Genomic DNA, 16,739 nt, shown 5'->3' on the forward strand with positions numbered 1-16,739 from the left:
AGTAAGACCCCACTTTTACTCCACCATCTTGACTTTGCCCCAGATTCCTTGTGAATAATAAGATCCCCCAGATTTGCCATTGTGCTGATTGTACCAGGTTCTAAAGCATTGCAGCTCATCCTTGAAGAAATCAGTGGTCAGAGTTTGGCCAGTTCATTCACACAGAGAAGACAAATGGAGCAAGGATAGCTATTTTCCAGATTTCAACATATATCTCATCAGACATGCTACAGAGATTGTCCAACACTAGGTGTGTGTATTGGTAAATAGATAGATGTAGATATAGATATACAGCTATATCTTCAAATTTATCTACTTATCTATCTTTTATGTACCTGTCTATGTATCTCTGTATCTATCATTTATCTATCTATCTATCTATCTATCTATCTATCTATCTATCTATCTATCTATCTATCTGTCTGTCTGTCTGTCTGTCTGTCTGTCTGTCTGTCTGTCTGTCTGTCTGTCTGTCTGTCTATCTATTTATCTGTCTGTCTGTCTGTCTGTTTGTCTGTCTATCTGTCTGTCTGTCTATCTGTTTATCTATCTATCTATCTATCTATCTATCTATCTATCTATCTATCTATCTATCTATCTGTATCTCAAAGACCCAGGCAGACAATGCAAATGAATAAGTTGGGCCCACAGTTGAAAAGGTGGAAGAGAATAGGCTTAATCACTTTCAGGAAATTTCAAAGCAGTATTACTGACCTTAAGCTTACCATAATAGCAATGCATCATCTTTTCAATAAAAATGTCAGTCAGTCAGCTAAAATTTATTAAGTACCTATTATATGTCAGGCACTGTGCTAAGCTCTAGAGATAAAAAGAAAGGTGGAATTATAGGCTTTTCTCTCAAGGAATTTGCAGTTTGATAGTTAAAACGGCATGCAAAGAAATGCTATAAATAAGATATATACAGAATACATTGAAGTAGAGGCCTTAGAGGGAAAGTATTAAAACTTAAAAAAAAAAGGATTGGGAAAGGCTTTTTCCAGAAGGTAGGACTTTTGCTCAGATTTTAAGAAAACCAGGTAAGTAAGGAGAAGAACATAAAGTGGAAAAGTATTCAAGGCTTGTAGGACAGTCAGTGAGGGTGATAATCAGTGAGGATGAGGACTGCCAAATGCAAGGAATAACAAGAAAGCCAGTTTTGTTGATTTGCAGAATAAGTGGAAGGGTGTCAGATATCCGAAGACTAGAAAGGTAAGAAATGGCCAGGCTACAAAGGCTTTAAGAGTCAAATAGAAGATTTTGCATTTTATTTTGGAAATAATAGAGAACAATTGAAGTTTATCGAGTGCATGGATGATGTGGTCAGATGTGCATTTGAGGAAAATCAATTTGACAGTTAAAATAAGGATGGATAAAATCTTTGAGAGACTTGAGTCATGGAATCCAACCTACAGATTATTGCAATATGTTAGGTATGATGTCATGAGAGATTTCATCGTGCAGCAGGTTGATTATAACGCCAAAGAAAGAAGGAGGCATAGATGAGAGATGTTACAAAGGTAGAATTTGAAAGACTAAGAACAGGAGAAAGTGTGAGTGGCCTGAAACCTGCATGTGTGGAGCAAACTCTTGAATCAATGAGATCAGGTACCCATTTTGAGTGGATATGATTTATATTTATGAAAAAATTCAAAAACTATATAGACTAGCTAGGTATCACAGTGGATAGAGTGTGGGGCTGAAGTAAGTAAGACTCACATTCATGAATTTAAATCTGGCTTCAGCACTTCTTGGTTGTGTATCCTGGGCAAGTGACTTACCCTTGCTTGCCTCACATTTGTAAAATGAGAAGGAAATGACAAACCACTATAGTGTCTTTGCCAAGAAAACCCCAAATGGAGTCACAAAGAGTCAGATATGAGTGAAATGGCTGAATGACAACAAGCACAATCTATATAATCATACCCTTCCATGTTTTTGAGAATCAATTGAATCGTTTATTGGTATACTGACATTTGAATATATCAGATTTCATTCAAAACAAAAGAGGTCGAAGTATCTTTCTCCTTTTAAAAGAGAGAATAATTACAGGCATACATGGAACTTCTCTTGTAATTATTATTTCCTCTCTTTTTTCCTCCCTTCAATGAAATGATTAAATAAATAGGATATTTATTCATCCCATTTTCCTTAAACAAAGATGCTGAAAGTGAAAAGACTACTGCATAACTGTGTTTGTGGCAAAAATAAACTTTCTTCCTGAAATGAACCTAGTCTGTTTCATTCACTATGAATTGAGGGAATAGATGATTTTTCTAACCCAGCATGTTCCAATTCAATGTAGCTTCTTCCTTAACTCAGTCAATCCTTTCACAGAATCATTCTTCTGTGGGTAGAAACCTTTCTAAATCTCTAATCCTACCACATAGCTTCCAGTAAAGACCAAGAAGTCTTTACTGACATTTCTAGTACACAAATATACACACAAACACAAAACACACATGTATACATACTCAGTATACATCAATGCTTGCAAACAACAAGGATAGCAGCTGTCATCATCCTTATTTTGGAACATTCAAAAAATGCCCCTTATTTCCTAGCTAAGTATGTTTGGATTGAGTTCAGTTTAGAGCAGTTCTTTTTCTACTGGTGAGAGTGGAAGGGCGTGTGTGTGTGTGTGTGTGTGTGTGTGTGTGTGTGTGTGTGTGTGTCTAAATGTCCTCTAATGATCAAAGCATTTCAGAGAAAATGGGAAGCTATTTATGTTAAGCAACTGGCCTGAGTTCTGGCCTCTTCAGTTTTTCATGGTACTCCATGTTTGTTTGACAGATAAATATGAGTTCACTGGGTTGGGGGAACTGAGGTTGTTGACTTTCAAAATCTTTCTCTCAGCAGATAGGTTCAATCACTATAGGAAGTACAATGAGGCATAAAATAGTTACTTTGTATTAAGAAGCAACATAATTTATTCCCTGAAATGCCTAAAAAAATGAACAAATGCATTTTAGAAGCAAAAACGAACATGTATTCTGTGCTGTAGGCTAGGATTAATTCAGCATAACCAAAGAAGTCACAAAATCATTTTTAAAGCTATGCCTGTTCAGAGTGTTTTTGGTAGAAAGCTTATGACTTTATGAGAAATTGGAAAAGAACATGCAGGAACCGAGAGAGAGAGAGAGAGAGAGAGAGAGAGAGAGAGAGAGAGAGAGAGAGAGAGAGAGAGAGAGAGAGAGAGAGAGAAAGAGAGAGAGAAGACAGAGAGAGAGAGAGAGAGAGAGAGAGAGAGAGAGAGAGAGAGAGGCAGAGACAGAGAGACAGAGAGAGACAGAGACAGAGAGAGACAGAGACAGAGACACAGAGAGAGACAGAGAAAGGGAGACAGACAGGGGGGAAAGAGAGGGAGGGGGAAGAGAAAAAGAGAGAGGTAGAGGAAGAGGAAGAGGGCCAAAGAAAAGAGATGGTAAAAAGGGTGAGAAGTGACATGTAACAGAGTAAGCCTGAGAAGGAATCACATATGTTTTCTGTAAGAAAATCAAATTGCATCTATTATTTTGGGGTAAATGAAAGCTAACTGACCTATTTCTACTCATTTTAAATTTCATTAAATCTTTCCTGATTTGAGCTTGAAAAATGGTAGTGTTTTAGGAATTGGGATCCCTAATTTAACGGATTTTGAAAAGAAATCATTTTTGTTTTATCCTTCACCTTAAATAATCTTTTCTTTGTAATTTCTCTCAATAATATAACAATAATATCATTATATTAAATAAAACAATAATTCATTGCTTCTTTATTTGAGTCTTCTTCCTAATAATATGCTTCCTGATTTTGATTTTCTTTATACTTTACATCAACTTTCTTATCAATTTCTTTAACTCTTTATTTCAACTGTATTTTGCTTTGTGAAATGGTGTTTTGAAAGTTTTTTGGGGGCTTAATTGTATTAACGTGAAAAATAATGTATGTTTTAATAATTCATTTAGATAAAGGTGATATAAAGATTTTCTTTCTGAAAAAAAATATTATTAATTCTTTTTGCCCTTAAATTGGAATCATTCCTGGAACTTCTACAAATCTTCTCCAAGAGTAGATCATGTTTTGTAACAAAAGCAGAAAACATTTATTAACCACTTACTATGTGCCAGACACTGTGCTAATAAAGAGAAACAATAAAATAATTGATTCATTGAGTATAACTAATAATATAGATAAATTCTTTCCTACTAGTTTTCCATCTCTCTGCCTGTGGTGGAGTTTTCTTTAGGACCAAACCAGATTTTCCATTTATTCTATGTTCAGCTTTCTTTTTATGATCTTTCTTTTACATAGTTTAAGTCTTTGCATTTCTAATTATTATGGTTATCCCTATTTTAGGCTATATCTGTTAATACAAATTTTTGAAGTTTTTACATGTCTTCCTTTCACTGTACAATTCCATTCTATTCATAACACTCTTGTTTCCTTTGCTTTGTTTTCCCCCACCCAACTGATGACATGAACACTGATTTTCTTTGTGGGTCTTTGCTACCACAAAATTGACATAAAGAGATTATCCCCTCCAACTCTGACTTCCTTGGGGTCACAATAGGGAAATCACTTGCTCAAAAGTACAGAAAATTTAAACTTTTTCTTGAATAATTTCAAATTTATATCCAGTATCAATGGAATAATTCATAGTATGTGTTTGCATGCCTCGCTTTGCACAGCACCTCCAATATTAAATACTTCCATTGGTCAGAGGCTCTAGAAATTTACAAGATATAAAACAAACTTCAAGAAGTGGAGGTTTTCAAAATAAGATGATTTATGCACTCCCTCCCTCTCTGCACCCCAACCTTGGAATACAGATATTACCATTCCTTTTGAGCCATTTGCCTTCTCTGAGAGAGAAAAGGGAGATTCAAAAATCACCATCTTTTAGCAGTTCTCCATCATGGAAAGTTCAGGAAGGACTCATTTGCTCATAAACATATCTCTTATCTCAGCCTCTGGATGTTCTCATGACAGACGTTGGGCAAAAGTGGAAACCCTATAGCTAAGCTCCAGTGGCTGCTCAAATTCCAACAGCCCTGTCTACGTGTCTACAGTGAAGTTTCTTTCAAACTCAAGGAGCATAAAATCCAAGCTCACTTGGTTAACAAACACACATACTTCATCTCTAGGGAAAGGGAAAGGTAACATTGTCTCCTTAGTAAGTGGATCAAAGCCAATCTAAAAATTTCTGTCCTAAATATCAGGCTTCATCCTGGCTGTTCTAAATTATTTTGTAGAGGGAGTACTAACACTCTGTTAGGATTACTATGAGGGATGTGGAGAATTTATAATAGGAAATACAAGATTTATATTGTATGTCACGCTAATTACAGAATCAGCTGGATTGAAGGTAATTAGAGCCAGATATGACAAGTTGACAAGCACAATACAGAATGAGCACATGCATAAACAAGGAGAGGAGGCAGCTGCACTCCTGGACATGAAAGTAGGGTCTAGGGATTTCTTCTAGATTAGGTCTTTCAATGAACCATGTCTTATATAAACCCATTTAAACCTATCTTAGATACTAAGAAGCTGCAATGATCCCTCCTGCAACACATACCAGAATAATTTCTACTGTGTTTAAAACAAGGGGGGAAGGATAATTCGTATTGAATATAGAGATAGACATGTTGGCACCTTCTGGAAAGCTGATTATTTTCTCACAATTTTATTTAATATGAAGGACTCAATAATAAAGCTATTTATAATGAGTGGTCATGGATCACATAAAAGGTCTGTCTCTACATACTGCATCTTTTTTATATTTTTTCTTGGAAATAAATCGTAGTTGTCCAACTAAACCCAGAATCATAAAATTGTTTAAGGGATTCTTTGTTTGCCATAATGAAAGATATCAAAATTAAGCACGTTTATTTTACATTCTTTTATTTCATATTCTGGAGAATTCTAACAGTTAAATCAGGTTAGCATTAGATCAAATGTCCTTAATTCATTCTACTATTCTGGGGATTTAGATCATTCCATAGGCCAAATTCTCTCACTACTTAGCGTCACTTAAGGTAATTAAAAAAGGACTTTTTTTAGTTGAACATTTACTTTCATTCTTACATATTTCTTAAAACCAGTAACAATGTATTGGTACCCCCCATCATGTCCATTTCTGATTGAAACTCCCATTCAACTCCCCAAAATGCATCTTCTCTTTTCTCAAATATTCATTAAAGTGTGAATCATTTTGACCTATAATTCTTATCATTCTATGCAAAGGAAGGAAGTGATTTTCCTCATCTCTTTAGTGGGTTAAGATGAGGTAGGCAAGAATATTAATTCTGAAATACAATTTTTTTTGGTTTCATGTTGTTATTCTTTTTACTTGCATCATTAAAATAATTGTCTGTTTTGTTTCCCTGTTTCTACTTACTGTAATCTATACCAGTTCACACAAGTATTTTAATTTTTTTAAAATTTCATTTATTTGTCATTTGTTTTAGTATATTAATATTTGTTGTAGTAATATATTGCAATTTATTCAATTATTCTCATGTGAGGAGAAATCATTATTATTCCAATTTGCTGTTAGCATGAAAAGAAGTTAGACATATTTTGGCATCTGTGAGACTATTCTTCATGTCTTTGACCACAATGGGATGTATGTCTAGCAATGGGACGTCTAGCCAAAGGGTATGAGCAGTTTGGGAACTTTTCTTAGGTAATTTCAATTTGTTTTTCAGAATAGTTGGAATAATTCTTAGCTCCACCAACAATATTCTAGTGGTCACACATTTTTAAAATCCAAGACTGAGAAAGCTAGAGTATGCTAAAATACCTACAAGCCTTCAACAACCTTTGTTCTTCCCTTTAAAAAGTTCTATCTGTTAAAATAGTAAAGAAAAACAAAGCTACAAATTGAGGAGGGTATGTATAGATCTTTGTTTTGGGCCAAGTGTGAGTAACATGTCCTTATCTCTCTACCAACCAACTAACTGTCCAACATTTCTAAAAAATAGAGCTAGTTTGTGTGTGTGTGTGTGTGTGTGTGTGTGTGTGTGTGTGTGCGTGTGCGTGTTTTGTTTTGTTTTGTTTAACAAGACACTGAATTACTACTTTGACTCACTTCATAAGTCTTGTGGATTTGGAAACTTCTGAACATAATAGTGGTGGATTTTGGCAGATAGTATCCAAAAGTCACATATTCCTACAAACATATATAATCTTCTCTTATTTCCTCTTTATCCCCACAGGCCATGTTGTCTAACAACAGAGATTCTCCTCTAGTAAGAGTAATACTTTTCCTCAGTTTGTGACTCACTGAGTTCAAGAAAATTTAAGGAACAGCTGAAACAGTAGACTTACACTCTCCAATCAGACGTGGACAAAAATAAGCCATTGTTTAAGTGAGGTAACAACTCATAGGAACATAACCCCTGGAAGAAAAGAAGAGGGATGATTAGATACAAGGGAGTACTAGCCTTCAAAATCCAGAATGTGCTGTGAAAGGATTCCCCAAAGAGAGAAAGAATGCAATTGAAGCCTTGTAATACTAGAGAAATTTGATACTTTGGCCATATGTGTTGTCTAGTTACTTGTTTCACTATATAATACAATTTATATTTCATTTCTAACCTACACTGTCCATATTTGTGAGAGTATGTGCCAGGATATGGGGGAATGGTTCATAGATACAATTCTCACTATGCCATTTCTTTAAATACCTTGCCTGTAAACTAATTTTGTCTACTGTTTGATTATTAATTGGAAACAGACCAAAGGGAGTTAATAGACCAAAGTGACAGGATCTTGAATCCATAGGATGTCTCAAGATCCTGGGAATAGTAATCATTCTCTTGTGTACACATCCTGTAACCTGTGAGTGTGGAGTTGGAAGAAAAAATCAAGAAGCGATTTTGTACAAAAGATATTATGGGATTAATTCCAAAATTCCAAAAAGTAGTATAAAGTGTTGCTCTTTGGATATATTTGTATGTTGACATTAGTTGCTTTAAAATTTTCCTCTATATTTATACCATTGAGGTGATTTATAAAAGCCTATCAAAATGAAAATCTCTCTAATGTACTTATACCTTTTATCTTCATATTTTTTGAAATAGAGAAAAAAGATGAAAATAAAAATAGAGGAATTACTGACTTGCTGAAGTACAGTAACACTACAAATTAGATGCTGCTTCTTTTATGCAATCTACAATTGGTGAGGTCAGAAACGTGGACTTAAACTTCTAGACCAGGCAGAGACAGAAGTAGTCCATGGTTCACATGAGAAGGAATGGTTTTATTGTTGCTAAGAAGTAAATGGAAGCAGCAGGAGCAACTTATGTGATGTGTTACTCTCTACTTCTGAAATTCATGAAAAATAATAGAAATAAATTAATTTTTAATTGATAGGGAAATTGAAGTCTAAGAAGGCTAAACAACTCATCCATAGTTCCAGAGATAATAAGTATCAGAGTCAGAGTTTGGATCCAGTTCTTCGGATTGCAAGTCTAACATTCCTTCCATTTCACATTCCTCTCTAACTAAATGACCTTTAAGCTTCTTTAGACTCCATGAGAAAGAATAAAGGCATTGTCACTGGTGAATATCTCAAGGGTAGTATGAAATATCATTGTTGATGACTCTGTTACAGTAGAAATATATTACCCGGTTTGGAGAGAGCTATTTGTACTAGTGTACAAGTTCCAACCTTTATTTGGAAATGCCAGAGATATTTTTATTAGTCATAAAAAAGAAAAGAACTTGGGATCCTTATGGGATCATTAATGTATAGGGTTCCATAAACATCTTCAAAATGGTACCAAGGGAAGAGAAGGAAATCAACCATTACTTTCATATGTAACATTTTATTAAAGTCTAAACATCAAAAAGTTTGGAAAGATTGGAGCTTGAGGGGAGAGTTTTAAAAGGGAGACAGGTATTTGTGAAATAATTCTGATGTACGTATTTGCTTCCAGTTTGATCGGATCTTGATTTTCCACCAGTCAGACAGGTAAGCAAAGGTTTGTTAATTGGAATTCTAATATGAGATACTGAGATACCTCTATGTGATGGAGCATGAAATGGAAACCACAAAGGATATTCTTACAGCACTCACGTGGCAGCAAAAACACATGGGGCTCCTTTTTTTACTGTTAGCAGGTAAAGATTCCCAGAGCAAAGGAGAATGTATCAGGGAGAAAGGAAAATTTTAAAGGAAAATTTAAAATGGAATGATCATCCTAAATGCAGTTATACTAATTCACAAGTAACTACTTAAAGATGCTTCTTAAAGTATCAAAGTATCAGAGTTATATTATGGACCACTGGCTCTGTGACTGGGAAATTACTGGATTTGGAAACCCATCTTCTGATAAGTATTCAATCCTGTCATTCATTATCTGTGTCACTTTGGCTAAGTTGCTTAATCTCTTTAGGCCTCATTGTCCACATATGTCTAATAAGATTTTGGACTAGGTGACTTTTAACATTCTTTCAAGTTGTAAATCAATGATCTTTTTTATTTTTCACTACCTTTGTACTCAGAGGTGGCATTCTCAGTCTTTCTGGGGAAGTCCTACTGTTCCCTTCCCTAAGAAGCGCTAGAGACAGGGAGAAATGAAAGGGTATTAAAACTTTAAGTCTGGGAGAGAAAAAAAAAACATATTTTCTAACTTGCCATTATGCCAACAGTACCTGAATCCCCACCAGAGATGCCTTTGAGGGCTGTCTTGGTGGTTGCCAGGTCATGTTAGTCTCGAAGGCTAGCAAGCTGAGCTCAATGAATTCTATCACAAATTTGTATAATAGAAAAAATCAAGCTAAAAGAAACAGGCAATCATACTTTCGAAAGTTTCCTTAGGACAAACATCACTTGATGATCTGGAATGTTTCACTGGTCAAATTGACTTAATATGGTATAGATAGCATCGTTGTACTATTGCTGGAAGCAGGGTCCTAAATATATAACATGGATCTCTAATAACCATGTTTCAGTCTTGTTCCAGAGTTCATACATGTTCTTCTAGATATGCTGAGATATCTCCCCAATATCTGTCACAAAGATATTTTCAGTGAAAAACTGAAGTTATCTGAAGAAAGAGAATAGCTTAAACCATGGTCTTTCTTCTCTACAACATCAATTTGAATTAAGGTTGTCTCAGAGACTTCTAACATTAATATATTCACTCATGTGAAATGAGGTAGAGGTTTGATTCTCCCACTTCTTGGAGAATGCAAACAAATCTTATAAGAGTCCATGCCAGTGTAAAGAATATAGATCTGATAAGAGATAGAATTCAGAATTAAATTCTTGACTTTTCTTGCTGACAATTTCATCTTTTTGGAAGTTGAAGGAAGTAACAAAGAGAACCACTGTTCCGGACACAATTTTGCTCAACAAAGAACTAGCTGGGAGAATGGAAGTGATAGAACCTTAGGAGAAAGTGACATGTCATCTTTGAGTTCATAATAACAAAGGGAAAGAGTGTTGGACATGCTGAAATATGTACCCTTTAGGAAAGTTCTCAGGGAGAAACAATGGTTTCAGATGCTTAAAAGGAATACAGTTCAAGAGGGACTGGAAGCTCTCAGAAAGAGAAATTCTGAGAATAGTCTCAAATTATTCTTCTGAGGAAGAAAAGGGGAGCTAGCTTTTAAAAAGAATCAGTGCAGATGCTTTCTAATGAACTCAAATTTTAAAATTATATGTATAAAAGAAAGGAAGGCTTCATAAACAAATAAGAATAAAAATCAGAAAAATGTAAGTATAGGAATAACATTTGAAGATTGGTAAATATCTGTGACAAACAATAGTAAATGTATTTTTAATGTATGTTTTGATCACAAATGTGAACAAGGAAAGAACACAGAAGAGTGATGTAATTTTAACATAACTGTGAAATGATCGGACTATCAACTTATATTTATTTTGCCTCTTCTACCTAGGAGTAGAAAATATCTTAAAACTGGAAGAGGTAGAATAAACATTATGAAGACTTAATTGAATCTCAAGAAGATTGAAGAAAGATAGTAAGGAAATACCTAGGAATTTTAAGGAAGTTCATATGCCTATGCCTGGGTAAACTAAATCTAAAGACACTAAAAGAATTTGCAGATATGATCACAGAACCACCATTAGTAATTTAGATTATGGAGAACAGGACAAGGTTCATAAGACTGGAAGGGGATGAAGTATTTCTATTTTACTTTATTTTTTAAATGGAAAAATTTTGGAGTCCAGAGATAATATCTTAATAAGCTTGAAGCTTGATCCCTTCACAATTCATCAATATATTATTTATTAACCAATGATTGCTGAGCACTTAGAAAACAAAAAGGTGCTTATCAAAAGTCAGCATGGCTTCATGAACTATTTATGCTAAACTAACCTTCTTTTCTTTGTGATATGCTTCCTAGATGATTGATCTATCAGGGAAATAGTGTAGATAAAATCTATCTTGATTTCAGCAAGAGATGTGATAGTACCTTTTATATGCAGCGTGTTCAAGGCCATCAAGAATTCAGGGTATTTTTCCAGTTTTCTTTTAGCCTAAATCCTATTCATGCATCATATGATCTAGCCAAATTGGACCACTTTTCTTTGTCTTGTCCTATTTTCTTGGAATGTCCTTCTCACCACCAAATTCTACCTAATTCCTAACCATCCATTTAATGCTCAACTCAAATGGCATCATCTCCATGACAGCTTCTCTAACTCTTTTTTTTCCCAGAGGTCATATCTCTGCCATCTGAGCTATGAAAGAGAAGGACATTGTTAAGTGTATAGTCTTGTTTACCCTTATAAAAAAAAAAGACTATTAATTTCTTATATGAGATACCTGAAGTTTTTTTGTTCTAAATGGTTAGCTCAATCTTATTTTTAAAAATCAAACTTTATGAATTGTTCTGTTAACTCTTCTTATTACCTTATCTTGAACAAGGTAATGTCTTCTTGTTCAGATACCAAACCTTAGTAACTGCATGGTGCATATTTCCCCAGAAAACTCCTTTTTTTCCCTTACATGATTCCCTACCATTCTCTACTCTTCCTTCTCCTATGTAACAGTTTCTTAATTTTTATCCTAAATTGCCACACAATGCTACTGATTAACTGTGTTCTCTAAGTGGACCTTAAAGGCTATAAAACCCATATGACCAATTCTTCTTTTTTAAGGCATTTTTATCCTCATGAACTTTTTGGACCTCCTCTGCTTTGAGGATTAGTCTCATCTCTCCCTGTCCCTGACCCCAGGACAGCATGCACCCCATTGATCCCTTTCTCCACTCTGTCTTCCCTTCAATTACCCACCCCCCTGCTTTCATCACACATATCTCTTCTCAATATTTACTCTACTTCTCTTACCTGATTTTCAAATCCTTTTCTAAGTTCCTTCATGGTCTATGATCAATTCATATTTTTTTCTTGGAGGCTTTGGATGTAAGAGCTTTGACTTTGCTATCTTCTGCATGTTTTGATCTTCCTTGTCACCAGTGTAAGAGTCCATAGTCTGATTTTTTTTTCCTTTTGTTTGCTCATTTCCCTAGCCTATTACTTGACTTTTTAGCTCTTTGTTAAGGTGGTACTCTGCTTCCAAGGTGGAAGATAAGTTGTCCCAAGCTTTATGGGTTTCCTGTACCTCTTTTCAAAGATACTACTAGGGACCTGTATTTTTTGTTTTTTGCTCTTCAAAATTGTTGTAATCAAAGGGAAGGTGTTTATTTCTCCCCTGGTCTGTGTTCTGGTCTGTAAGTGAACACAAATGCTCTTTTCTGTATTGCAAATATGTGGAGGATTCTCTGTCTACTGATGCAACAAGCTCTGCCACACTGGCACTTCTCCTCTCTCCCAGGAACTCTACCCAGGACTGTGACCCAGATCCAAAGACAGGTAAAGCAAAGAAATTCTGCCTCAGAGCCAGCAAAGAGATCTTTGCAATCCCCCTCTGATCAGCTGCTCAATCCCCCCGCCATCTGTGGACCAAGAGCTCTGGAAACAGCTGCCACTACTACTGTGTCTGCTGCTGGTGCCCTGGGACTGGGACCTGACCATGATCCTCTCTCACCAGGTCCAATGGACCTTTCCTACTGACCTTCTAAGCTGTCTTTGGTGTTTTGGGGATAAGAGGTCTGGAAACAGCCACAGCTGCCTTTGATTCAGTCCCCTAAGACCTGCTCTAGCCTGTCTGTTCCATGTGTCCCACACTGGACCTCTTTTTTGTCTCAGACTGATGCAACAGAAGTTTTCTGTTGACCTTCCATGTTGTTTTGGGCTGAAAGTTTGTTTTACTCTGTCATTTTGTGGGTTTTACTGCTCTAGAATTTATTTAAGAATCATTTTTACAGGTATTTGGAGGAGTTTGGGGGGGAACTCAAACAAGTCCCTGTTTTCTTCTACCATCTTGGCTCTGACTCTCCCACCCCCCTTTTTGTGACTCTGAGGATGGGGTTGTCTCTCTTGTACTGGATGTATTCTTGTGAAATAGGTTTATCTTTTGTTATTAGGTCAAGGAAGAGCTTCCTCAACTCTATGAATCTCAGTTTCTTTCATCTGAGGAAAAAAAATCTAATTTTTGTAATCAATAAAGGATTTTATTTTCTTCCATCAATTTCTCCTCCTTGTATACTTTCCTTCTCACTTTTTAAATAAATATTTCCCCTTGATTATAGTTCCTCAAATTTTCATACAGGCTTCAAGTTTTAAGACTTAGTAAGACAATGTGATTTGGGAAATATTAAATAGAAAAGGATAGTACTTAAATTTATAATTTGAATTTTAGTAAAAATCATTTCTTTAATTGAATATGTATGTTTGGCTTCTTCCACCAGTAACAACATTCATTGAGGTACTTTTTTCATATTTCTTGTGTATTTCACACTAAGCTCCTTGCCTATATGTGATTCTTAGAAAATTACTCTTGAAATGTGCCTCTACTGAGAGAACTGAATTGATAGAAGTAAAATGTCCTTACAGAAAGAAATAATTGTCCCTCTGTATTCTAGACTAATTAGATGATATGTGAAGCATTTTTTTTTAATTTTCAGTTCTGCTGAATAGATTTTAGGAGGGGCATAGGAAAAAGGGAATATTTCTCTTAGAGGTCAGATAGGAGAGTGAAGTGACTAAATTTTTAATCATAAGTATTAGTGGCATAATCTAGAAATTGTTTAGAAGAAGATGTATAGGAGAGAAAGATAATTGACTTCAAACATTTGAAGGATTTGCATGTGAAATAGATACTACAGTTATTGTATAATGCAATGAAGATAAGAATTAGAATCATTGCATGAAATTTATAGGAAAACAGGTTTCAAAATGGAAAGAAAAACAAACACTTCCTTACAATTAGAGTGGTCCCAAAAATGAATGGATGGATTATTTCAAATTGGAGTAAATGGTGGGAGGCTGATGGTAAAGAGCAAGGTCCCCGTTTGACCCACCACAGATCTGTAGATCCCAGTTTAACAAGCACTGCTAAAAAAATACACTGAACTTCACAGGGAAACATAGAGATAAAGGTGGAGGGGGTTAAGAGAGAGTATGATACAAGAGAAGAAATAATGACAAGTCACCAAAATGTCATGATCTTAGAGGGGAGATTAAAAGGAGAGAAAAATAAAAAAAGAGAAAAGAACTAGTATCTAAATCAGTGCCCATCATAGTGGACAAATTTTAGTAAAATATGTGTAATGGAATATTAATGCACCATAACAATTTTTTTTAGAAAATCAGAGAATCCTAGACAATATGAACATACACTGAATCCATTAGGAACAAGAAAACAATTTACATAAAGAGAATACTGTAAAGAAAAATACCTTTGTAAGATTTAAGACCTCTGATCGTGGCAATGATATCTCCAAAGCATTTCTATCTATCCTAACGCAGTACTTCCAAAGCACCTATGATAAAGCATTTTACATACATCTTGACAGAGAAGATGGACACAAAATGAAGACAGAAACATACATTTTTATTATAGCTACTGTATGAATTAATCTTGATCACCTATATTTGTGACAAGGATGTTTGTCTTATATTCTTTCTTCCAGTTTTTTTTTTTTTTTGCTTTTTTTATATTAGGATGGTGTTTGATGGAGTTGAGATGAGTAAGAATGACATTCAGAAAGTAAATGTCATTGTAACCATTTTAAGATGCAAAAAGGAGTATGTAAGGAAATTCAGAAAGAAGGAAAGGTAGGTAGGATGACTTTTATTGAAATGTTGGGACATGTGTGTGTGTGTGCCTGTGTGTGCGTGTGCATGTGTAGCTTATCAGTAATATCTGAGTTCAAATTATATCTCAGAGACTTACTAGCCATGTGACCCTGCACCATTCATTTACCCTTTCTCTGGCTTAGTTTGCTCATCTGTAAAATAAGGATAATCGTAGCAATAACCTCCATGAGTTGTTCTGAGAATAAAAGGAAATGCTAATAAATCACGTTGCAAGTAGTAAATCACTATGGAATTATATAACTGTTATTGGTATTATCATATTTTAATGCTAGCAGCATGAAATGAAGATTCATAGGTGCATATACAATCCTCTTTGAGTTCTCTTCTGTGTTAATGAAAAATCTCTTTGTTTCTGCTTTAAATTAAAAAATAAAAAGTGTAGAGACACAGAATGTGAACATTCCCAGGTGAAGAATCTTTTATGCTTCATGTAATTGTTAATAAGCAAAAATTAATTTCCTGACATAAAATGAATAGTAATAAAATTGATAAAGAAGGAAACTATATTACGATTAAGGGTACCAAAGAAAATTTTTGAAAATGTTAAAACATATGGATCAAATGGAATAGTGATTATATCCTTAAAAACAAAGTGTATTCAAAAATGACATCCATAAAACAACAATGTGAGACTTTGATATTCTTCTTTTGGAACTATATAAATCCGATAGAAAATAAAAGGAAGAGACAGAGCTGAATGAGTATTGGGAAATAAGATTTAATTTACTTATTTGAATGGAACTGTGTCTCATAATCCTAGAAATAACCATAAAAACTGATGATATTATATGTATATATATATTTATATACACATGAGTGTCTTTGTATATCTGTATATGCATATATATACACACAAACCACACACACACATATATATACATGCATACATACATACGTACACACACACATATATATTTAAGATGAAACAGTAAGTTTAAAGACTAACTCAATAAAAGAATAATGATTGAAGGAAAAAAGTTAAAAACGACTGAACAATGACTTCCAAATATGTCAATGTGCAAATTACAGATGAAATAAGCAAGTATTAAAGACTGGAAATACAACAAAATAATGTGATATAACTTTGGATCAACAATTAAGGCTGTCCTAAGATGTGTGTATGTGTGTATCTATATGTATATGTGTATATATGCATGCATATGTGTTTGTGTATGTATGTATATGAATGCATCTATATGTACATATGTATGTACATGCACACATACGCATATACATATATGAACACACATATGTATGTATACACACATACACAGATAAAAACACACCTTGTGTATATATACATATGTGTGCATAAAATTTCTAAGGAGGGGAGCTATACGTTAACATTTAGTAGTGTGAAGATAATAAGAGTTTTACCCTGTTAGGTATTCTGACTTCTCCTGTAAATTCAGTTTTTATTAAATATTGCCTGCTTATCTCAAGTCATGCTGTCTCCAGTGATCTTCAGTGAAGCCATTATCTTTACCTCTTTCACAGTGGAAAAACAGACTTCACAGCCTGAAATCATTCCCAGCTTTGGTGGATCAACTTGGGC

Source organism: Notamacropus eugenii, chromosome 5, assembly GCF_028372415.1.
Source record: "Notamacropus eugenii isolate mMacEug1 chromosome 5, mMacEug1.pri_v2, whole genome shotgun sequence".
Taxonomy (NCBI): Eukaryota; Metazoa; Chordata; class Mammalia; order Diprotodontia; family Macropodidae; genus Notamacropus; species Notamacropus eugenii.